At 39.9% G+C, this 26,171-nt stretch overlaps 1 protein-coding gene across 3 annotated transcripts in view; it reads left to right on the forward strand.

Annotated features, from left to right (window-relative positions):
- ZEB1 (zinc finger E-box binding homeobox 1) overlaps window positions 1-26,171 on the forward strand; it is a 138,798-nt gene that overhangs the window by 78,767 nt on the left and 33,860 nt on the right. The gene's annotated exons all lie outside the window — the stretch shown is intronic.

Below are 26,171 nucleotides of genomic sequence, written 5' to 3' on the forward strand. Positions count from 1 at the left end.
AAGTAATCTTCAACCTGAGAAAAATTGGGGAAGAAGGAAAAACTAGGAACTCGCTCCTACTTTTGCAGTTCTTTTCTGGCTTTTCTTTATGTATTCATTTCTAATTATTTAAAATGTCAAGAAAAGTAGAAAACAGGGTCTCGTATGAATCAGAGTTCTACATAAGCTGTTTATTTGTGTTCTGCTTCTGGGAAAGCACAGAGGAGCTGTTTCATATTCGTGTAAAATCTTTGCGTAGTAAATTTACTCATGCAATGCGTGTATTGTATTAACTTAATTTGTATTACTGTATGTTTGTAAATAATGCTGTTGGAGCTGGGTTTTATGAGCAAGTCTTAATAGTTTCATTTCTTTCAGATCTGTTTGCAAACTATCACATAATTGGGCTGGTTTATTGATCTCACAGAGATTACGCATCTGACACTTTGCACCAGTTAATAAACGGTTTTGTTGGCTTTCTTTAAACTGAATATTTGAGAATGCACAGTTCTGTTATGCTGTAGAATTTAAATTGCTTATGTACTGGAATATTTACTACCCTCTTTGTTGTTTCATTTCAGAATGACCTTATTTAAAAATGTATGAGGCTATTTATAATCGACTCTGTGGCAGTGATTAAAGAGGTGTGAATAATAGCTTATTGGAAGTTGACAGCTCCTTGTTTGCTAAACTGCTGTTAGAACGTTTATGCTGCTCAGTTGTAGCTCATTTTTCTGAGGGGAAGCTGCATTTTGACAAGTGCATAGAACAGGTATATGTGGCTGACATTTTTATTATTTAAAAAAAAAATTTATTTTTATGTCTTTGACTGCATAAGGTTAATTAATTGCTTACCCTGTGTCTAATGGTCTGCCTATAGTGTATTATTAAAATAAGAGTGAACAAATCCATTTTTACTTGGAAAAATCAGACATTGTTCTTCCTGAACAGAGATAGTTGCTGCAAAAAAAGTTGATCAAGCAGTCAGACATCTGTCTTTCTGATGAAAGTAATACTTTCTAGACTGGTCTCTGATGGTTTTGATCTTAGATTAGGATTCTAAATATCTCTAACTCCAGGAAGGCAATCAGGTACTTTTTTCATTGCTATTCAAAAATAAGAATCAAAGAAAAAAGGACTGGGACTTGCAAAAAATGTTGCAAATCATGTTGAAGTAATTCAGTTTTTGTAACAACATACATAGATATGAATGAGCTTGTAGATAAGATTGATAATCAGATAATACTCAGTGTTTATCCATACAGCTGATAAGCACAAATAACTTTTCAGCTTATGCTCTTCTTTACTAGTATCTCATTTGACCTAGTGGACTCATTTTAAAGGTGAACAGTAATTAAAGCTCCTGTTCACTCTTGTGTCTTGGCTTATGGGAATAAGTAGCTCCTTGTAGGTCTGTACACCCCATGGTGGCAGTGTAAAACCTAAGACATTTTAAATTATTTTGGAGAGGGCATGTCAGAACTTTGCAAGGACTTTCATGTGCATCTTGAGTTTCTTGCAACCAAAAATTGGTAGTCATTTTTCTTCACTACAGTGTTTTCTTTTAGCAGTGACCTGAACGTACTTTAAATCTTACTGTGCACCTCAGAGCTGTTTATTCAAAGTCTTTAATAAGTGGTGCAGACATTCATCATTTCATATTTTCATACTAAGGGTTATTACTAAGGACGTGTTCCTGATATTAGTGCACTGTCATGCTTAATTGTACAAATCACAGTAGAATTATAGAAAGAATTTATAATTTTGCCAGATCCTTTAGAAATTCTTAATAGAATAAGTGGCTACTAATAAAATGCTATCATACAGGATATCTCTCCATAAGTGTTAGCTCATAATTTCACAGGTTTTACCCCATAAGGCACGAAAATGGGAGTGCAGAATTAGTATTCCGAGTGCACTGAGTTAATGGACTACTATAAGATCTAGATATTGTTTAAATAAATATATTGTAAAATTAATCTGCATTACTTCTGTTCTTAAGAACTAGATTGTGTTTTTTACGGAGCAGGGATGCTCTTTCATAGGTGTGTTCAAATTATGACAATATATTCTTTCAGCCGTTCTAGCTGATAACAACACTCTTCACTCAACTTTCTCAAAACACTGCTCTGCTTTAGCTGGCCCAAAATGAACATGACGTTCCACTCAGGAGTTGGCTGGTTTGTAACACTGTGTGTTTCCATAGTAGGTAGTCAGTCAAAATGCCTGGGAATTCTCCTGGAGAAAGGAATCTGCATATAATGTGGCTTGAAGAAAAGAATACGTAGCTTTCTAAAATAGACAGAATTTAATTTAAAAAAAAAAAAAATCTTCGGAATAACAAAATTCTGGAACTATGTGTTCTAAGTATGTAAAATGCTTTACATTGCACTTATATTGTTTATTTATGGCTTATTCTCATAAAAATACCTTAATATTGTACTGTTTCATCCAAAAAAATATTACCTGAACTTGCTGTTGAATTGAACATTCTGGGATAGGCTTTAGAATATACTCTCATGTCTTACTTTTTATTTCTTCAAGGTTCCTGCCTTTTCTGACCTCCTCTTGTACATTTAACCTCACTTCAGCGTTACTTGGGAATGTAGTGCTGCTGTCCTTTCAGTACACTATTTATTCATGGTCAGCAGGCACGTTAAGACTAACTATTGAGTGGCGTTATCTTAAATTCTTCATCATCCTGGCCAACCTGAAAGCTTTGCATCTCAGAAGTCACCTGTCATTGTTCAAAACTCCTAGTCACAGAGAGTTTAAATTATTTTTGTGTTAAAGAAGTTTGGTTCCTTTTACGTTTTTTAATGGCTTTAAGTTGATAGAGTGGTAATATGACATTGTAGTAAGTCAGAGAAGGAACCTGGACTGAAGCCAACATGAGGAATGTTCACACGTGTTTCTCTGCACTGTGTAGTAACATTGAGGTTGGAAAAGTTTAATTACCCACTCTTCTCCCTCTTTTTTTTTTTTTCTTTCCTTACTGAATACTTGTGTGGCCTTGAGTTTGTTAATCAACAGACCTCATAAGTGAGCCAGATGATGTATTGTTACAGTACCTTTTACAGCTGCTATTTTCCGGAGTACAGTGATTACCTGCAGTGGACAAAACTAGTTGCTTCCTATTAGAGTACAGTGATTACTAATTGATCTAAATTTAGCTGGTAAAACAGAGTTGATTTTCACTTTTACACTGAAGAGTTTTTTAAGTCATGTAGTATTTAAATTGTAGTGTGAAGCCTTGTGGGTCTGTTCTTAATTTTTTGCTCTTTATCTCTCTAGTTTCCTCATCCTCCAAAAAGAATCAGTATGTCATTTTTATCAGCTTGCAAAAAGATGGGTGTTCTGAAGGCAAGGGTAAATTTACAGACTCATATTTTCAGGGCGGAATATTTATTTCACCCCACGTGTCTCATGTTGGGCTTTAAAAAAAAAATTGCGGGGAGAGATTTTGACTTGCGGAAAACAGACTCCACAATCTGTGAGATTGTAAAGTAGGTATGTTTATTCAGCGCTGGGCAGCACGGGGGGTAACCCCACCAAAGTCGTGCGCGCCTCAACATGGTACTTGCCAGAAATATATACAGCGAAATGTTGCATATACATAATACGCCTATACATATGCATGACCTATCCCCGCTTTGTATTAAAATAAGCTTGAAGACGTTATTTCCATGAGCCCCTCCTATCTACGCTTGCGCATTGCCTCCTGGTGGTGGTCGTTGGGGGTCGTGGGGATGAAGGTTAGTGGTTCCTCTTCGTCACCGCTAATAACCCCCATCTTTGCGCAGACTCAGTTGTTCCTTGGCCTTTACCCAAATCACAGGGTTGGTTTCAACTGGCTTCGAACAAACTCCTGGTTCTTATCAGGAACTGTTGTTGCGATTCCTCCGCTGAGCCTTACAAAAATTGCAACAAAGTTGCAACTAATGTACTAAGTCATTTCGCCCATAGTTTCAATTCTTTAATCACTCATCCCTTCTCGTTCACCCTTTCATTCCCCCCTTTTCTGAAGAGTTAGTAAATTCTTTTACTATGTTCGGTTTAACATAATGTTTCTTTATCTAGTGTCTTTTCGAAATATTTATTGGACTCCAGTCTACGTCGTAGTTGATTTTTCTTCCATTCACTGTAAGAGTCTCCTGTGTTTTTGAAACACCATAGACTACATCGAACTGTAATACAGAGAGCTATAAACATAACAATGATAATTATTATTATAATAAACAGTTGTCTAAGCCATGTTAAATTCGGTAACCAAGAGGTAAGTTTCTCCCATAGTTCCTGAAGGCCCCAAGATGTATCATCTCTAGTTACTTCATGGAAAAGTTTAGCTTGCTTCCAAATTTGAGATAGGTCCTTTTCCACTTGTCGCTCATGATTGATATATGTACAACATCGCTCTCCTATAACCGTACACAACCCTCCTTGCTGAGCGAACAACATATCCAAACCCAACCTATTTTGGAGAGTTACCTTACTCAGGGAGGAAACCTCTTCCTGGAGGGCTTTGATAGCTTCAGCGGTGCTATTACTTAAAATTTCTAGAGCGGCCGATATATTTACTAAAGCCTTCTCTAATTCACTTACTCCTAACCAGGGGAGAAACCACCTAGCAAAACTATGGAATCCAGTATTTCTTTCTATTAATGGATTAGCATTCCGTTTTCCTCTAAATTGTTTCATATAGGTTCGTAACAGTCCATTTGATCCCACCCAATCTGTAAGGTTTCGTTTAGTTTCAATATCTGGTATTATAGTTCCCATAGCACATTTACCTGCCCATCCCAGAGGCAATACTTTATATCCCTTGGATCCACAAATCCAGTACCACCCTCGTCCAACTGGGGTGGGCCAGCCTTTGGGAATAGTATTACTTCTTCGTCTAGTTTGTTTGCTAGCCCACATATTTGCACTTCCATAACTAATATACGAGGTGCAATTGGGATAATCTCCTACAAATTTCAAATTTTCACACCCTTTACTCGTGCGATTTCCCCCTATATTGCTCTCCATTCCTGTAATATTCTCTATTCGGCACCTCTGAACACAAGGCACTCCTTGGGTATCGTTCCACAATGAGCTTAAATCAATCATCCAATTTAGATTCTCTTGTCCAACGTCTATGTATTCTTTAAGGGACATGTTCTGAAATGCCTTGGTTATTCTAGAATCATTTGAGAAAATTGTGGCAATTACTGGATGACCACTACCTAGACTCTTTGGCAGGTGTGAACACATCCAGCAATTAGTCCAATTCATAACTCCAGCGATTTTATTATGGAGCTGTAAAAAGGTATTACTTTCCCACGTATAAACTGTTCTTGCCCATAGTCCTATTATACCTACGATGAATACCCATGAATACCCATTTTTCGTTGAAGGCGTAATTTTAGGGGCCCAGCTGGTGTTGATTTCCATAGTGACCGAGGAGCCTTTTTCACTCTGGTATGATGGATCCAGGCGCTCTGTTCTTCAATCTTGATTGCTGTGAAGGAGGTAAGGAGTACCTGGAATGGTCCTTCCCACTGTGGCTCCAAAGTCTTTTCTGTAAGAGACTTTATATACACATAGTCCCCAGGTTGTATGTTATGTACAGGCCCATCCAAACCCCTACTTCGAGTCCCAACCACATGCTTCTCAATTTTACTGAGTTGTTTGCCTAATGCCACCATATAGGAGGTCATGATTTCATCCCCAACTTGTGTAGACATCCCTTTCTGTATTCTATAGGGTCGTCCATACAAGATTTCAAAAGGGCTCAGTCCTTCTCTTGCTCTTGGCCTAGTTCGTATGCGCAAAAGAGCCAAAGGAAGAGACTGAGGCCAGGCCAAGTTAGTTTCCTGTCCCAATTTCACGATCTGCTGTTTGATTAAGTGGTTCATTTTTTCTACTTGGCCACTTGACTGAGGGCGATATGGGGTATGAAGCTGCCAATCTATGCCCAAATGGCGGCTAATTTGTTGTACTACTTTTGAGATGAAATGTGGTCCTCTGTCAGAAGATATGGTTGCTGGAACCCCAAAACGTGGTATTATTTCTTGTATTAATGTTCTAGTTACCTCCCGAGCCTTGGCTGTTCTGGTAGGGAATGCCTCTGGCCAACCTGAAAAGGTGTCAGTCAACACCAATAAATATCGATACCCCCCTTTTCTTGGGAGTTCTGAAAAGTCGATCTGCCATTGTTGTCCAGGCCCATTGCCTTTCCCAATTTGGCCCATTTCTGGTTTGGGGGTATTCTTGGGATTAATCTGGAGGCAAAGATCGCACTGTTGAGTTACTTGTCTCACAGTGGTGTATAGATTTCTGGCTACGATCTCTCTAATTAGATGTTTATATAAGGCTTCTGCCCCCCAATGTCTCTTCTTATGTTCCTCCCTTATCAGAGACCATGTTAGATAGGAGGGAATGATTAGTTTCCCTTGTGGGGTGAGAGCCCACCCCTCTTTATTATATGTCCCTTCTAAATCTGTAATAAGCTTTTGATCTTCTTTTGTATATTCTGGCTTACCTTCTAGGGAGATTCGCCCGTCAGGGACTAAAGCTCCTTCTGTTTTTACCTTTGCTTTGGCTGCCTGTTTTGCCTCTCTGTCCGCCAGCTCATTTCCTCTTTCCAACTCCGAATTCACTTTCTGGTGCGCTTTAATGTGCATGATCGCCACTTTCTCAGGGAGTTGGACTGCCTCCAACAGTTTCAGGATCTCCTCTGCATGTTTGATGTTTTTACCCTGTGTGTTCAGTAATCCTCTCTCCTTCCAGATTGCTCCATGCGCATGTACAACTCCAAAGGCATACTTCGAGTCTGTATAGATATTCACAGCTTTGCCTCGGGCCAATTCCAAGGCGCGAGTTAGAGCAATTATTTCTGCCTTTTGTGCAGAGGTATTCATGGGCAAAGGCCTTGACTCTATTACTTCCTGACTGGTGGTAATGGCATATCCGGCATGTCTTTTACCACTTAGGACATAGCTGCTTCCATCCGTGAACCAATTTTCCGTGTTTTCCATAGGACTGTCTCTCAGGTCCGAACGGCTCGAATATGTTGCTTCTATGGTTTCCAGACAGTCATGATGCACTGGTTCTCCTGTGTTTTTACTGAGGAAAGAGGCTGGATTGACAATGTTAGTGACTACAATCTCCACATCATCTTGTTCTACCATTATAGCCTGGTATTTCAAGAATCTTTGTGGGGAAAGCCAGTGTCCACCTTTTGCTTCTAGTACTGCAGATACTGTATGGGACACCAACACAGTCATTTTCTGGCCCAGGGTGAATTTTCGGGCTTCCTGGATGTTTAGTACTACGGCCGCGATTGCTCGCAAGCATCCCGGCCAACCCTTTGCAGTTGCATCCAATTGTTTGGAAAGGTAGGCAACTGCTCGTCGATACGGGCCCAGATCTTGAGCTAATATGCCTAGGGCAATCCCTTGCTTCTCGTGGGAAAAAAGGAAAAATGGCTTACTTGCATCTGGGAGTCCCAAGGCTGGGGCCGACATCAGGGCCTTTTTTAGCAGCTCAAAGGCCCGTATGGTCTCTTTGTTCCATTTAAGGGGTTTCTGCTCAGTGGTCGTTAGTGCATACAGGGGTTTAACAAGCAGTCCATAGTTGTAGATCCACAGTCGGCACCACCCAGTCATCCCCAGGAAAGTTCGTAACTCCTTCACCATTTGCGGTCTCGGAGTTTGGCATATTATTTCTTTTCGGGCCTGTCCCAAAGTCCTTTGTCCAGCACTGATTTCATAGCCCAAATAAATCACCTTGCGCTGTATTACTTGGGCTTTCTTCTTAGACACCCGGTACCCTTGGAGCCCCAAGAAATTTAATAGACTCACCGTCCAGGTGATACAATCATTCTCTGTTTCGGTGGCAATCAGGATATCATCCACGTATTGTAGCAGTTTTCCCTTTTCAGACGGGATTTCCCATGATTCCAAGTCCTTTGCAAGCTGATTGCCAAAAATCGTAGGGCTATTTTTGAATCCTTGTGGCAACACCGTCCAGGTGAGTTGAGTCTTGCGACCGGTTTTGGGGTTTTCCCATTCGAATGCAAATATTTTCTGGCTGGCTTTATGGAGAGGGAGGCAAAAGAAGGCATCCTTCAGGTCTAAAACAGTAAACCAAGTTAGCTCAGGCGTTAATACAGTTAACAGAGTATATGGATTAGCCACTACTGGGTAGAGATCCTCAGTTATCTTATTTATAGCCCGTAGGTCCTGGACCACCCGATATGACCCGTCGGGTTTACGGACAGGTAGTATGGGAGTGTTAAAGTCAGATTCGCATTCCTTTAATAATCCCAGTTGCAAAAATTTTTCTATTATTGGCTGAATTCCCTCCCTGTCCTCCTTCCTTAGGGGATATTGTTTGATTCTTACCGGCTGTCGTCCGTCTTTGAGCTTAACCTCAACAGGTGAAGCATTCTTTGCTTTCCCGGGCACATCGGTGGCCCATACCCCGGGATATACCTGGTTCATGATTTCTTCGCTGATTTTTCCTTCTGTAGGAACACTAGTTAGGGATAAACTCATTATTTGGATATACTGCTGGTCATTTACCTCCAGAGTAATTTCTCCCTTTTCAAATTTAATTATTGCACCCAATTGTTCCAATAAATCCCTCCCCAAAAGTGCTTTTGGGGAGTTAGGCATGTACAGAAATTTGTGGATGCCCCATTGTTTTCCCAGTTTATAACTCAGAGGTTCACAAAAATATGCCTTTTCACTTTGGCCAGTTGCCCCTTTTACCATGATATAGTCACTTCCCAGGGGCATCAAGGCTTGATTCAAAACCGAATACGTTGCCCCTGTGTCAACCAGAAATTCTACTTTCTTTTGCTCCTTCCCTAGCTGCATTATAACCAGTGGATCCGCTAGGGTAGATTCCCCCGGTTCCCATCAGTCCTTTTTCACATGAGCCACTATCCTCCTCTTCTGATTATTCCACTCCTTTTCCTTCCTTTTCCATTTCTCCGGACATTCATTCTTCCAATGACCAATTCTTTTGCAAAATGCACACTGATCTTTGCCTAGCCGCCTAGGTATCCTTTCTTCCTCTTCCCTAACAGCCGCTATTATTCTCCTCTGCCCTTGCCTATAACCCTCCTCTCTATTGCTAAACACTCTCCACGCTTCATCCAACAATACTTCCAAATTCCTGCTTTCTGTAGTGCGTAACTTCTGGAGCTTACGTCTAATGTCCCCGGTGGACTGACCTAGAAACAAAGAAACTAGCTGTTGTATCCCTACTTCAGACCCAGGGTCCAGTGGCGTATTACGGCGCATTGCATCCCTCAATCGATCCAGGAATTCGGATGGGGACTCAGAGGGACCCTGTTTCACTGCATACAAAACTGACCAATTTATAGTTTTGGGGATGGCCCTTTCTATTCCTCTTGAGATCCACTCTTGATAGCCTTGTAGTTTTTCTATATCTGCTGATCTATTTGGGTCCCATTTTGGATCCTGGAGGGGGAAAAATTCCTTTACATCCTCTCTTGTGATTTTGTAGTGATCCTCAGCCAAATCTCCTGCTGTTTTTAAAATCAACTGCTTCTCTGTTTCTGTCATATATTCTAATAGCAGTTGTATGTCCCTCCAATCAGGGTTGTGCTGTTTTATTATAAACTGAAAATGCTTGGTTACCCCTATCGGATCACTCCTATAATCCTTTGCAACTTTTTTCCATTCTCCTAAGTCAGTAGTGGAAAAAGGTACCTTGATTAGCATTGTCCCACCCTCGGGTCCTACTGCTTCTCGCAGGGGTGCCTGCAAGGCTGTCGGGACAGATTTCTTTCTGGTGCGGGAAGATACTGGGCTATCTGGGGGAGTGGAAGTTTCGTCCGAGTCCGCACCCCGTTCCTGTGGTCGAGGGGGAGGCTTAAACAGGTCAGTTAAGTCTGGCTCCGGTGCCTGATGGATTTTATTTACTTTAATACACCGATGCCCAATACTGCACGCCGAACAGCATCGTCTCAATTTACTTTCAGATTTTTTGTTATTTTCTCGCTCAAGTGCAAGTACCATAGGGTCCTGCGGCAGCACCATCCCGCAGTCCCTTTGCCACTCCGGATGATTTCGGAGGGTGAAAAACATATCTGCATATGAAACTTCATCCCACTTCCCTTCCCTTCTTAAAAACAGCATCAATTGTAAGAGAGTATTGTAATCTATAGATCCATTGAATGGCCATTTAGCCTCACTTTCCAATTTATACAACGGCCACCATTGGTTACAATACTTAATGAGAGTCTTTTTACTTTCTGTCCCTCCAGTTCCAACAATATCCTTCCAATGGGCAAGCACACAGCCTAAGGGGCTTTTCTTCAAGATTTCCCTTTGAGTGTTACCCATTTCGTAACTCCCTCCTTATCCAATTCCCTCCTTCGTTTAAATATTCCCAGGGTTTGAGTCCAAACCACCGAAGAAGCGATCCCCTCTGTCTTGCTCCTTCATTAACATATAGAGACATTTACAATCTTTCAATCTTTCCATACATTACGCACACATAAAGACAAAGACATAATTGCCAGCCGCTCTCCTCGCGAAGGTCACAAAACAAAACTCTGCACTCACTCCGCAGCTGCGCTGCGTCCCAAACACACAAATGGTTCTAACATAAAATACCCGGGCGTTTCATAGATAAAGTATACAATTCATATTCTGGCTGTTATCCCTCTGGCAGCTGCAAATATAAAAATAGCCCAACCGCAATTGCGGGGAGGTTCGCTTACCCTTCTCCTGCTTCTTATATACCAGTCATTAGCAGGTCCGTCCTGGTTCCCAACACTGGGATGCAGCGAAAACCTCGGATCCACTCGATCTACTCCCAAGATCGCTAGCGGCCGCTCTATCGGTCAGCGGATCCCCCTATTACCGTGCAGGGTACCCTCCTACCATACGGGGACTATGCTGCACGCCAGACGTCTCTGCGCGATTTACCAGCAGCCCCGGCCACGCGTACGACTTACAGGCCCCTCTCCTAAAACATACCTTTTCCTTTCCGCGGGCTCAGGAGGTTCTTATCTACTCCCAGGGTGAGCGGCTGGTAGTGGAGTCCCCTCCGAGGAAAGTGCTCGGGGCGCGCCCAGGGGCGTCCGCTTCTCAGCCGATCCCGCAGTGAAGCAAAGAAATCTCCTGGCTGGCTCGCCAAAACTGACTTGCGGAAAACAGACTCCACAATCTGTGAGATTGTAAAGTAGGTATGTTTATTCAGCGCTGGGCAGCACGGGGGGTAACCCCACCAAAGTCGTGCGCGCCTCAACATGGTACTTGCCAGAAATATATACAGCGAAATGTTGCATATACATAATACGCCTATACATATGCATGACCTATCCCCGCTTTGTATTAAAATAAGCTTGAAGACGTTATTTCCATGAGCCCCTCCTATCTACGCTTGCGCATTGCCTCCTGGTGGTGGTCGTTGGGGGTCGTGGGGATGAAGGTTAGTGGTTCCTCTTCGTCACCGCTAATAACCCCCATCTTTGCGCAGACTCAGTTGTTCCTTGGCCTTTACCCAAATCACAGGGTTGGTTTCAACTGGCTTCGAACAAACTCCTGGTTCTTATCAGGAACTGTTGTTGCGATTCCTCCGCTGAGCCTTACAAAAATTGCAACAAAGTTGCAACTAATGTACTAAGTCATTTCGCCCATAGTTTCAATTCTTTAATCACTCATCCCTTCTCGTTCACCCTTTCAATTTCATAGGAGTCTCTCTCAGTTTTCACCAGTGCACAACAGATGTCTCAAGCTTCTACACAGTGTCTTTAACCACAAAGGTTCATCCTAATATTTCTCTTTCTTAACAGTCCAGGAGTTGAGAAAAGTTGTTGATCTGACTTTGGATCCCAAGAGCAGTAGGGATGTACTTGGCTGTTACTGGTATATACCATAATAATTTAAACTATTTCATTAGACTTTTTACCAGGCAGCACGCCATACTGGCTGTAACACCTTTGAGTGTTGTACTCTCTGCTGGGAAGGAAAGTTAGGACGACTGTTAGACGCCGAGTCTTTCCATACAATCCTCAGCACGGTGGAAACTGATCTTTTTCCCTGTGCTCCTGCCTTTCCCAGAAGTGCTATTTCTGTCAGGCTACCTTGCAGAGTTATGGGTTTTTTCTTTTTAAACATTGCTCATCTCATCGTTCCACCTTCATTTTGGCCGTTTGTCTCTCATGGGCGTATTGATTTCCTATTCAGTGATGACTTCTCAGTAGCCTTCTGCTCACCGACTGTGCTTGTGTCATAATCCTCAATAGACTTCCCTACATCTCCCTTTCTCTAATGGCATCACGGCCTTCAAAAAACTGAGTTCCCCTGCAGAAGCAGTCAGGGGTTGACTTAGCCCCTTCCCTGATCCCTGATCATTTTAGGAGATCATGATCATTTTAGTTACACTTGTAACCATAAAGATGTCTCAACTATTTTTAGGAGAAACAGAAGATTAGATAGATCTTAGAAATGGGTATGGGTATCTTCTTGGAAAAATTATCAGAGACTGGAAAACATATTCCTCATTTCAGAAGTTCCAAAAGTCAGGTCTGATCACACTGTAATGCTTCATTCTTCTTCAAATTCCATGTTGCTTTGATCTTTTTCCCCTGGGAAATAAAGGCTTGTAAACCTAGAGATGTTTAATATCTGAGATATTAACAGCCAACTATCCATTATTAAGATTCACAAATGGAGTAACTACGTTAAAATGTTTTATATTTATTAGCATTATTGTTAATCCTGTTATTTCTTTGTGTAGCATGTCAGTGAATTGCAGTTGGAATGATCTGATAGAGCACATAAGATTTTTAAAAACTAAAATCTGCTATAGAAATACTGTATATAAAATCAAAGTATTACATATGCTAAAATAGCTACAGTAACACTGTGCCTTTGCTATCTTCAGTATCTCTCTGGCTTGTAATTTTAACCAGATAGCTCCTGGGAAATTTCTAAGAGACTGCCTGTGAAGCAGTAGAAAACAGTTCACAAGGTATTTGAAAGTTTCTCCCTTTTCAGAAGTTCTGTCTCTTCATAAGACACCAGATACAGTAAGCTTGAAAATCATTTGCCTCCTAAACAAAACATTTTTATTTTTAAGCCAAACACTCCGTAGTGGTTTATTAGCTGGTTTTGCAGTTGCCTTTACAAAGAGAAAGTCTCTGTCTTGAAGTGACTGACAGATGTTTCTTACTGTCCTCAGTATTAATCTGAAATCAGGCACATCTTTGTTATCCTCTTACTGTCTTTTGCATTTATTTACAAAAAGCTGGCAAAATTAAATTTAAGAATTCCTGTAATGCATGTCAGGTCATTTACATTAATAAATATGGGGTTGGATATTTTCTCCTTTTTTTTTTTTGGAAACTGGAATCTGTATTTAAGCTATCCCGTAGTTGATCCTTTGTTAGATTCTTCTTTATTGCTGTTCATTCACCTTACATATGAATTTCAATGTCAAATGGAACCAATGAGCTCTTTTAAATTAAAGTCTCAAAATGTTTAACTTCATCCTAGTGTAGACAGTGAGAATTTGGAGGTGTTGGACTAAATTGAATACAATTATTCATCACCATTAACAAGTCTTGGAACATACCTGCTGTACAGTAAATTGCAATATCAGTTAAAATCTCACAGTTGTCTTTTATGGACTGATATTTTAAATCATCTTCATTTACTGGACTCTTTTTCGAAGTATTTATTTGTTGGGAACCTTTTACAAGCTTTACTGTGCTGTGTGTTGATCCTGTACAAACGTGAGTGCATGCTTTCTTGGAAATTCAGTGTATTGTGTAGATGCATACTATAAAAAGTAATTACGAATATTTAAGAAAGATTTTAGCATTAGCTTATTAGCTACTATTCATTCAGCTTATATTACAGTAATGTTATACTAACTGAAGAATGTCAAAAAGCTCTTGCTTCTCACTTAGAATCATAGAATCATTATGGTTGGAAAAGACCTCTAAGATCATCGAGTCCAACCGTCAACCCAACACCACCATGCCCACTACACCATGTCCCTAAGCGCCTCATCTACACGTCTTTTAAATACCTCCAGGGATGGTGACTCCACCACTTCCCTGGGCAGCCTGTTCCAAGGCCTGACCACTCTTTCAGTAAAGAAATTTTTCCTAATGTCCAATCTGAACCTCCCTTGGCGCAACTTGAGGCCATTTCCTCTCGTCCTATCGCCAGTTACTTGGGAGAAGAGACCAACACCCACCTCGCTACAACCTCCTTCCAGGTAGTTGTAGAGCGCGATGAGGTCTCCCCTCAGCCTCCTCTTCTCCAGGCTAAACAACCCCAGTTCCCTCAGCCGCTCCTCACAAGACTTGTGCTCCAGGCCCTTCACCAGCTTCGTTGCCCTCCTCTGGACACGCTCCAGCACCTCCATGTCCTTCTTGTAGTGAGGGGCCCAAAACTGAACACAGGATTCGAGGTGCGGCCTCACCAGTGCCGAGTACAGGGGCACGATCACCTCCCTGCTCCTGCTGGCCACACTATTCCTAATACAGGCCAGGATGCCGTTGGCCTTCTTGGCCACCTGGGCACACTGCCGGCTCATGTTCAGCCGGCTGTCAACCAGCACCCCCAGGTCCTTTTCCTCCGGGCAACTTTCCAGCCACTCTTCCCCAAGCCTGTAGCGTTGCATGGGGTTGTTGTGGCCGAAGTGCAGGACCCGGCACTTGGCCTTGTTGAACCTCATACAGTTGGCCTCGGCCCATCGATCCAGCTTGTCCAGGTCCCTCTGCAGAGCCTTCCTACCCTCCAGCAGATCAACACTCCCGCCCAACTTGGTGTCGTCTGCAAACTTACTGAGGGAGCACTCGATCCCCTCGTCCAGATCGTTGATATTAAAGATATTGAACAAGACTGGCCCCAAAACTGAGCCCTGGGGAACACCGCTCGTGACCGGCCGCCAACTGGATTTAACTCCATTCACCACAACTCTCCGGGCTTGGCCGTCCAGCCAGTTTTTTACCCAGTCCAGCCATCCAGCTGGTTTTTTACTTCTACTATGTCATGCCAACACTTCATTTGCACCTGCAAATAATAATTATAGATAATCTTCGGTCTCTCTTTTATATTAAAAAAAAAAAATGCAGCAACAAACTAATGAAAGATTAGAAATATTTTTGCCTGTGGGTTTTTTTAATAACAGAAAAATCTAAAATAGTTTAAGGAATAATTTGCTTTGGAGTTTATAAAGAAATAAATGTGGGGCTGAATGAAGCAAAGCAGCTGATGGAGCTTCTCCAGAGGCCCAGCAGAGGATGGTGGACAGAACGGCTTCTTCTGAAACTCCATCATGTTACGGAACCAATTACTGTAGTTTTGTTCAGTAAGGAAAGCTATTTCTCTTCTGATTGGAAAAAATGCCTTCTTGGCCGTTGCTTCTTTAAACTAGATAAATTCTTTAAATTACGTAAAATTAGATAAAAATGTTGGAAATCCTTGCCCTTGTGCCAATTATAGCCCCTTCTTCCTGTACTGGGTTTGTTTGTGAATTCCACACGTCTCTTGAGGGAGGCAGATTTTTTTCTAAATCATTGATTAATATACAAATTTTCGGTAGTTGGTAGAAGTTTCAGTTGCTGGTGCGATTCAGAAATACAAGAGTGAACTGGAATCAGTGTAATATAAGTCTTAAAGGCAAGGGTTGCCATTCGGAAAGTGACTTAATGCTCAGGAAGGGAAGCAGGGAAGAGTGGGAGCCCTACCTGGTGCATGCCACCGGCGTTCAGGACTGCGGAGCAGGCGCGCAATGGCCTTCTGGGCCAGCTCCATTTGTTTTCCATTCACTCGTATAGAGCTTAGGCTCAAAGAATTGAACTGTCAGATTTCAAGCTCGTATTCGTTGACAGATCATCAAAGTCTATGTGAAAATGTGTTTTATGCTATCTATAGATGCATGTAGCTGTTAGGAGAGGGGAAGGGATACGCTTGATTTGGCTGCAGATGCGGTGATGAGGAGTCCAGGCAGATGCTCAAGCATTAGCAATATTTAAGCGGAATTGCACGCTCTCCTGTGGCATCGTTTTTTCAGTATCTACATATTGAATTAGACGAGTGGTTCAAAAAAATGCTTTACTAGGGATCACGTATACACTCAATATTTTCAGTAGTCAATTAGCTTTAAGATTGCAAGATCTTTTTTTCCTTAATAATAGCATTTTCTGCTACATAAGTTCAGACAGAGATAATATCATGTCATCATGTTACATCTGCTCTGAAGTTCCCAGCTTTGCAAGATATTTTCTTATTCATTAACACTGTTTTGATAGATAGACTATCATTCTTCAAGGCTAGCAGTGCTGGTTTCTCAGGATATTATTTCAATTTTTAAGGAAAACAATTTGAAATAGCTTGCTAGTACATCTAATAGCTTGCGAGTTCATCTAAATAGTTTATATTGAGAAGTGAATGAGATTTTTTTTTAATTCAGGCTAGTGCCTAAATTTAATATTTCTTTGTGTTAGAGTGCATTTGTGAGTCTCTATTTCAACAAGAGGCTCCTGTATGTTTTCCTCTTCATTCTTGCAGCACTTTCTCAATGCTGTTTGAATCTTCATCTCTCTCTGATGGGGAGCAGCTGTAGTGTCACAGAGTCAGCACGGCTGTGCACTCCCAGAAGCTCGTGGTCTTCTCTTCTCATATCTTCTTCGTGAACCTGACTTCTTTTGAAGCATGTGCTCACTATGTCTGGGAAATATTGTCCTGGCTAGATGAGGGTTATGTTTTGGCATGGGGGCTAAAGAGCTGGTTTGTCCAGTACTCAGTCCAAAAATCTGGGTATAATTGCCTTCACGGGTAGATTCAGTAGCTATATGTGAACAATTTGTGTACAGGAATGGAATGGTGCAAATCCAGATTACAGTTTTAAAGAAGTTAGCAACCCTGCCTTTGGAAGCGTCTATCATAACCTGATCTTCAGAGAAAAATAAGATCTTGCTGAAGTGTGCTGTGCAAGACATTCACAGCCTTTTGAAGCAAAGAGGTTAGTATGGCAAAACATGTTTATTTCCTTATTATAGTGACAGAAATATCCATTAGGTTTCATTCTGATTTGTATAAATATACAAAGTTCTGTTTAAATGTGTAAAAATTCACTAATGTATAATTTCCCATTGTCGTTTTAGCAACATATATTATCCTTATGGAATGCATCTTTTGAAAATTAAACTTTTCCTTAAGCTTTGTACTTCCATTTTTAAACAGGATAAATGAGACCTTTCATAATCTCATGTATCCACCTGTTTAAATAGAACACCAGGGAATGTCTACCCTTGAAATCCAGTAAAACACTGTAAATCCATTGCATATTTTACGACTGTCTCTTTATTCATACTCCTACCACTGTAGTAGGTTTCTGGGAATGATAGCTGTTCATTATCTTGCAAAATGAACAAGCCACACTTAGAATTTAGGTGGTGCTTTATTTCCCACTTCACACAAATAAATTATATAGATGGTCAGTGATTTAGTATTTTAAAAGAATTGAAAATCAGTAATGTGAAAAATCTGTAATGTAAAAATGAGTGTTGTAAAAATGTAGTAGATAATTAAAAATTGGAGAGACTTGGAACTTGTCATACCGCTCCCAGATAGTAATTTTCTACTGCCAGTGTTTTGGTTGATTAGCTGTGAATATAAATGCAAAAAAAATTATGTGCATGTCATATATGGATATGCGTAATAAACTCATTTTATTCAAGATGCAAAGCTACATGAAGCAAACCAGATCATCCAAATTACATACTAAAACTGTGTTCATTTACATTTTTGTATTCTAACATCTCTTTGTAATGTTTATTTTCAGGAAAAGTGAATTAGGAATGTTTGATATAACACTCTATAGTGATAATAACATATAATTTCTACAAATTAGTTACCCTGAATCCAAAAGTCAGGACCCATATTTTGAAAACTGAAACATAGAACACCATTAAAAATGCTCTTCTGTTTTTATGTGGAAGCAGAGTAAAGCCAAAATGTAGCTTGTCAACTGAAAAGACAATTGAAAAAAAAAAAAAAAAGTCCCTTCTGTGTGATAAGCAGGGGACAGCCAGGGAAGTTGCTTGAATACTGGATTGTTTAAACCTATAGTCAGAATAAATAGCTGACCATTATGCATTTGACAAACTAGCTCTCTTTCAAGAGGTATATTTAAGAAATTACTTAGAGGTTAAGAAAAAATGTTGTGAAATATGAAATTAAAATAAAATTATACTTTCTAAATATATTTATTTCAATAATTTATTAATTTAGATTATACAACATCTGTTCAAAGTTGCATAACTTACTGTTCTGTTAATTTAGGAATGAGTGAAGAAAAATGTCAGGGCTTCATAAGACGTGTGATTCATTACAGTGATATCTCTACCATGTATATAATTTTCTTAATGCTGAAGGTTTTTCTAATGCCACCTTACGATAGTCATAAAACTTTGGGGGCAAGAAAGAATTGCTGTAATAGGCTACTCTTGTATGTAAAATGAGGCACTTGGAGTATCATTCTTCTGCCTTGTATCTAAGAGGATCTCCAAACTTTATAAGCCAAACTGGTATTTCTGTATTACAGTCTTTTTATTATCCGTGAAATAAATATTTACTGTATATAAACCTAGGTAATGGTGTTTTATGAAATCATCAGTATTATGAAATATATAATATACATTTCTGTAACCATGTCAGCTGCGTCTTCCTGAAGAATTAACCTGGTCTAATGATACCTGAATTAACGGCAGAAGATTCAGGCCAATTCAGGCACGAGTGGATGCTCTGTAAGAGTGGATAACCATGCAAGTGTGCCACAAGACTGGAATTATTTCACACAGTGATTGAGTTAGCATCATGGAGTGATTTTGGTTACAAGTAATAATTTGTACTAACCTGAGTTTTTACGTATAATGCTAAAACACAGCTGTCAAGTTTTTGAGTATGGATTAAGGTAAGTATCAAATTGTAATTCAGATTAAGTCTTTAATGAGGTTAAATCTAAAGCAACTGTATTACAGTTGTATTCAATTTATGCTACAGTTATGAACAGGAATAGGATATTGCGCTTTTTTAGCAAGTTGGTCAGTATGAGAGAACTTGTGTGTAATTTTGAAGCATGCTACTATGGTGTGTATCTGTGTTTTATGCCTATATATCTCTTGCAATGAGTATCTCCATCTTGCTGCAATCAAATAAATTCCTGTAACTGACCACATTCTCCTAAATGATTGGTACCCATTGGTACCTGGTAGCAATTAATGATGAGACAATTTTCTGTGGCTCATCTTAAACTTGGTGACATTTATCTGTGTGCAAGGGTTAATTTTTACTGTATTAATAAATCACCTATTTTTTAAAATCTGTCTCTGTGCCTTTTGATCTTGCCTTTTAAATACTTCTCTTAGCTAACTTTTTTTTATATGTGAGAAGTTTTATAAAGGAAAAAAATGTCAAGCATCTGGAGTAGGAACTGTGTAGAAACAATGTGGTCATCTTATAAATAGAGCATTTTGAACATAGAGCAGTGTGGTGCAGTCACCAGTGGACAGATAATTTTTGAACGAGGGAAAGGTTTCTACTTTTTGCCTCTTTAATTTGGAGCAGAGAATGACTACATCATTGCCGCTTACTCAGAATTCGTCCCCATGGTATATTCTTTGAAAATTCAGATTTTTTAAAAAATCATAAACATCAGGATATTATCTATTTTATATTTATGTCAGTATAATTTTATGGGAAAATTATGAATGTTCTTTAGAAGAAGAAAAATGGGCAGAGATTTAGTCAAATGTTCCTGCCTATACATTACATGGCTATCCCTACCTCCTCTTTGATATTTATTTTGTCCACATGCACTTACAAATATAAATACTTGTTAAAACTTCCATGTTGCATAGGAGAGGTTTTTTCACCTATAATGAGTGAACACTTTTCTGCATTTTATGAGGCTACCTGAGGGACAGCATATAAAGTGGGGGAACTGTGAGACACAAAAATGAATCAAGGTATGGCTTCTCCCCTGCCGAATGTTTAAAGCTGCAGTGAAATTATTGAAATTATTTTTTTTCCAGTAATGGAAATGGAGGGAGGGGATATGGTTCCTTCTGTACACTACTCTAAGTTTTTGTAAATACTTCCTTAAAGTATTAAACTTACTTTAAGTTTTTGTAAAACTTCCTGACAGCAGCAGTTGACATGGAATTACACAGACGGAGTTAAGTCCTCATTTGTAGAAAGCTCTGCAACCTTGGCTTGTACAATAGTGATAACAGGCAAAGGGTACAGTTAATTTTCTCATATACCTTCAGCTGTCTTGTTTCTAAATGTTAATTTTTTTCTTATGGGACAATTTTTAGTATTTCCAAACCTATAAGCACCTTGTAATAATATCATTTTTCAAATTAGGCTGCCACTGAGAATTTTCATATTTGCATGTAGAATTTACATCAATCCAGAGACTAGAAGGAGAGAATATTCGGACAATAGTTAGCTTTTTCATCAGAAAAAGGACCATCCTTTGCAAATCCAATAGGGAAAATACCATTGCAAGTCCCTCTGTCTCACTGAAAGACTGAAAGCCTTCATTTTACAAAGCTATAAAGCTTCCATTTTTAGCACAGAAGAGCTTCAGAGTAATGAAAAGTCTCAGAGCAGCATGCTGAAAATTACATTTCTTAAGTTACTTTTCTGAAGTAGCCCTAATAAGAGAAATATTTCAAAATCAGATTATTTTTATATGCTGATATAGGTATACGTATATAGATACACATTTCCAAATATAATTTTAGGCTATCAAACCTGAAAATACATATTTAAGTATGTATATGTATGTATAAATACATAAACATACATTTTCCTGTATTTTAAAATTATTAGTAGACCAAGACTAAATACTTGAAATACTTGTCTGTGTACTCTCTACCTCTCATCTCTGGACTTGTGTCAGTTCTACATGCAAATAAATTTTCATATGAGCACTGGAGTTGGTTTTAAAGTTGTTTCCTGCCCTTATAAGTTCTATAAATTTTTAATGTAGCATTATAGCATCTGGAAAGCCATTCAAAGTGGCGTGTATTTGGAGTCTAGTGTTTTTAGGAAGGGCATATGTAGTACCCCAGTGTACAACTGCTGTGATTGTATTGTTCAGGTGATGGACAGTTAAAACTATAAGGTATGTGGGCTACCTTAAGAGCTCCCACCTGGTGACCCAACGGTCCTCTATAGTAAGGCCTCTCGTTGAGAGGCCTGCCTGCATAGTTTTGGTGACCCTTTCTAATGAGTGTGAAACCAGCGTCCCCAATTGCAATCTCAGGAGTTACCTAAACACATATGGTTGCTGTGGTCAGGTCATCTTACTAGATGATACTTGGTCACGTTCAGAGTTGATGCCAACCAGCACTGCAGATGGGAACAACCATGCCTATGATCTTAAGATATTTCAAGGAAGTGGAAGAAAAAGTTTTCATTCAAGAAGCAACCCAAAGGGAGGAGGTGGCAATGGTCTCTCTTTTACTGACCTATGTGTACTGCATATGACAACTTGCTACCAGTCCTAGAGCTCCGTTGCCATTCACTCATCTTTAACCCCGCACTGCAGTGCTGAGTGATTTGGGTACTCACTGGCATCCATGTCTTCTGCGCCATCGTTCTTCTGTCTCCCAAAGGTCCTTTTCAAGCTTTCCTGTGTTGCTATTGCAGCTTCTCTGTCAGGATGTTTGTTAGCAGTATAGATCCAGACTGGTTTTGAGGAGTATGAGATTCAATCCATAGAACTTGTCACACAACCTCATCTACTTTCATCTCTGACAGACGGTGGTTACTGGTTCTGGCCGGCATCTGTCACCACAAGCTCTTGGCTGTCTGGAAGGACCACGTATAGCTTACCTTTCAATTGCTGGTATGTCCTGCACCCAGGAGTCTGCCAAGAATTTGACTGATTCCTTCAAAAAGTACATTGTGAAAGGGAGTATATGACCTGGTTGCTTGTAGGAGGGAGGAACACGGTAGATGGCCCAAGAGGTCCCTCCCCTCTACATACTGAGATTTTGGTGCCAGTCACATTTAATATTTTTTATAATGGAATGAGCAATGGAAAGTTTTATCCCTCAGACTCTGCAGGCAAGAAGTGTGTGTCCCTTCCACAGGTGTTTGGCTGCAGGTGCACATCCTTCAGTGTCTTAATTCAGACCAGGACTGTGGTTTTGAAGTGAATCTCCTGATTGTCCTCACTCACTGTGCTTTGCCTTGGGAGCATGCCTTTTCTTTATACGCAATGAGAAGGATAGGCTCTGGGAGCACTCTTAAGTGTGTTGCAGCCACTAGGGAAAATTTACTCCAGAAGACCAGACTAGAGCTAGTTTTATTAAGAGACCGCGCTGAAACACGGAGTGTGAACATTAGGTCCTCAGTGTCAGCAGTTTCACCATGTATTTCTGTTTCTCTTCTACCACCCTGCCTGCTAGTGTGGGTACAAGCTCGCTGTCCTTGCCGTCAGAACCAGCGACTCTTACAAATCCTTTACTATCAGTGGGACTTGTTTTCGGATCCCTCTTCTGACTTAGTGTTGGGCTCAACATCCCAGAAATGACACAGAAGTAAAATCTAATGTCTTAGATATGTAGTTTGAATAGTTTGGGAGGGATGGAGGAAATATGTATGTTCTTCTGCCCACAACTCATCTTAGTCATAGGCAAAGCGGGTAGTTGGCTAAAGCAGCTGCCTGCCAGGAGCAGCCAAAGCAGCAGCTTCCCCAGCTGCTCTCTGCTGTCTGCCTTTATTCACCTTCGTGGCAGAAACTCCACCGTGTCTGCCCCACTGGGAAACCCAGAGCTGCTTCTGCTTCTGGGTTTCTAAATAATACACCACCAAACCGTCCTCTTCCAATATAATTGTGCATATGGGACTAAGTTAACCCTAAATTAAACTAACGATCAGGTGAACAAAGGCAAGCAGCAAAAGATTTAATCGCTGAGGCTGGAATATTTGCCAGATTTGCTCTAAGTATCACTTATGTCATTTCAGAGTCTAATGCCAGAGCTGTAGCCATTACCCTAACGCTGGGGAACTGGTCCTGACTTAGATCATCAGGCTTTGCTCCAGACTTTGCCATATCAGTAGAAAAATTCAGCATTGAGGGTCAGTTTGTTTTTAATGTCAAATACTGATTGATTTTAAAACCAGGATTTAAAATTGACAAGCAGAAAATTTGTATTTACACCATTGATTTTAATGTGTGTTGTGTAAGCCAAGCCAAACATGCAGTCTCACTTTTGGTACAGCGTTTAGAGCATGTTTTAGTATGCAGTCGGCTTGCAAAGCATTTATTTTAAACTCAAAGTTTCTTTGAGTTGACCAGAAGACCAAATAATCCAGTACATGTGTATTGAGATGATTTATATACCTTACTGCATATTAAGATTCTTGAATTTTATGGTTTTATTGTGTAGGAATATTCAATCAAAATGTGTGTCAAGCTGCATTTGACTAGACATTAATATTCAGTTAAGAGGTGTAAAAACATTTTGAAAGAGATTTTTATTAGTTAAGCAAAATTATCAGAAATGTGCTCGGTACATGTAAATATTTAGACTTACATTTTTACAACTACTCATATATTTATAGAAACACATGTGGGACATGTAAGTTTGATCCCTTCAGGCAGAGGAAGGACTGAAACCAGTTCCCCTTTTCCTGTGTGAGCATGCTCACATGTGTATATGTCTAAATAAACAGTGAGTCAACCTTTTATATATAAAATATAGTTCTGTTCTCCACAGTTATAGCACATATACTGTTCTTAAAAGCAGAATTACTTTTCTGAAAATTACAAATATGTTTTTAAATTAAATTTAAAATGGATTATTTCAGAAACTAATCTCTGGCAGGGTTATTTTTTTTTTTTCTTGAAAGATTTAATTCAGAGTATAATATAGTTTCCTTACACTTTCCACATAACGAGATCTCATTGTAGTGTATTTTTACTGAGCTCAACAAGCTGCCTTGTAATGTGTTCTGCTACTTCCACTCCCCTCTGTAGCTCTGCGGGCTGTCCTGATACTACGGGAAGTCACCCTGCTGCCTGATGGGGGCTATGACACCATTGGGAAGCAGCAAATATTTTCACTAAGGGAAATAATGTACTTGTTTGGGAAATTATGACTCTGTTTCCAAATAGCCAGGCAGTTGTAAGGCAGATAAAATTCTAGGTAGATAAAAGTGAAGCAATGTATGTGGAGGGAGGAGCAGGGTCCCGTGATGGCTTCCAAGCTGATTGTTACCATTCAGGAACAGCAGTTCTGGGGTTACAGAAAATAAACCTGTAGTAGTGTCAGTTTAATTACTTGTAGCAGTCAAGAAAAGTCCTAGAATATGACTTGCATCATTAGGAAAGGGATAGAGATGAAAACAGCACATTGTTATGCTGCTATTCTAATCCCTGATGCATGAGCATCCTGAACTGGGTGCAGTTCCAGGTTGTCATCTCTCCCCCCTGTAAACACAGTGATGCAGCAGAACAGAAGACGGTCCAGAGAGGTGCAGCAAAAATGATCAGTGGAACAACTTCTCTATGAGTTACAAGTGGACAAGGACTCTTCATGTTGGAAGGGAGGGCTGTGCAATGAAGCATATAAAATCATGAACAGCATAGAGGACACAAGTGGGGAGGATGTAGGGGACACCCACTGAATCTAGTGCAGAGCAGGTTCAAAATCAACAGAAGAAACTTATTCTTCCTGCAACACAGAACTGTGAAACTGCTTGCCTCAGAATAATGTGGATGCCAAAATTTTCATGAATTCAAAAAGTAACCAGACAAATTCACAGAAAATAAGGCTATTGGATATGAAGACAACACGTCTCACTTAGGAATTCCAGGAGCCAAAAAACTACTGGAAACAGAGGGAGAATTTTGGGAGAAACATCAACATATGCCTTCCCTTTTCTTAAACTCTTCCCTGTGTTTCTACTTCAGATGGTAACATATATTATTGCATGGAAGGTACTTATTAATTTCAAGTGTATGTATTAAACTGAGAGGAAAAATATAAAAAGAATATAAAGGTCTAACTTTACTAAGGATACTGGGCAGCTTATCAGTGGAGAGGCGGAAGTATGGCATTTCATTCAGGAGTAGTAATAAAATTAATAGTATACCGTAAAATCTAAATATAGAATACTGAATCCTAAATTATCAGGTTTCTGCCTTTGCAATGTATTTTGCTTAAAATATTTTTAAGACTAGAGAAAATAATACATAGGTGCAGATTTTCAGTTGAGCTGACAGAGGGTAGATGGTTTCCAAGAGGTGATAGTAGGCTGTCAAGAACCAAGAATGCACTTCACAGAGCACAGGAGTTGTTCCAGTTTGTAGAATCAAAGGTTTCTTTTCTAACAGTAGTCATGAATAAGCTTTCAAATTTTATTATAACTTGGAAGAGCTTTTAGAAGTAGGATTTCTAAGAGATCAGAATCCCTCACACCTGTTCCAGATCTCCAGCCTTTTCAGTGTTGAGATACTGAGCCCACTCAACTCAAATGTGTTGGTTACATGTGTCCACTATCTTAAAAAATTCAAGGGTGTTTGTGTTAACTCACAAATTCCTAAAAGTTTATTTTTTCAATGGAAGTAGGTAGGATTTTGGATTAAGTATGGAGAGTTATAAAAGAGACAGGTAGTCAGAATGTTGGACCAGACTCTACATAAAAAGACAGTAACCACTGGCAAGTATAGAAGAAAAGATTGTAACAGATCAGGTTCAAAGCGTCCTTCCCTCTGTACGCTTCCAGGTCCTGGTAATACATATTAGAGATTATGGATTAGTTCTGTTGAAGCCTGTCCTCTTTTTAGTGCAGTTCTGTGCTGTTGCCACCTGATCTCAAATTATTCCGATACATATTCCACCACATACTTTTTTTCTTGTTGAGATGAGTAAATTCCCATCAGAATTTGAGTGATACAAACTTGATTGGGTCATTCTTCGTGTTGGGAATGTCATCTTTCATGTCATCTAATGATTCTGAGGGCAGTTCTGGATGGGGGAGCAGTGAGCGGGTACCTGCTGCCAGCTTTTTGAGAAGGTTTCCTTCTATTGCCACACAGGTCATTCGCCTTTTTGGGGATTCTCCTATTATAGTATATGCTATGGAAACAGCGACTCCTGTAGTCTTTCCTCACGACAATAT

This window comes from Calonectris borealis, chromosome 2 (assembly GCF_964195595.1).
Source record: "Calonectris borealis chromosome 2, bCalBor7.hap1.2, whole genome shotgun sequence".
Classification (NCBI taxonomy): Eukaryota; Metazoa; Chordata; class Aves; order Procellariiformes; family Procellariidae; genus Calonectris; species Calonectris borealis.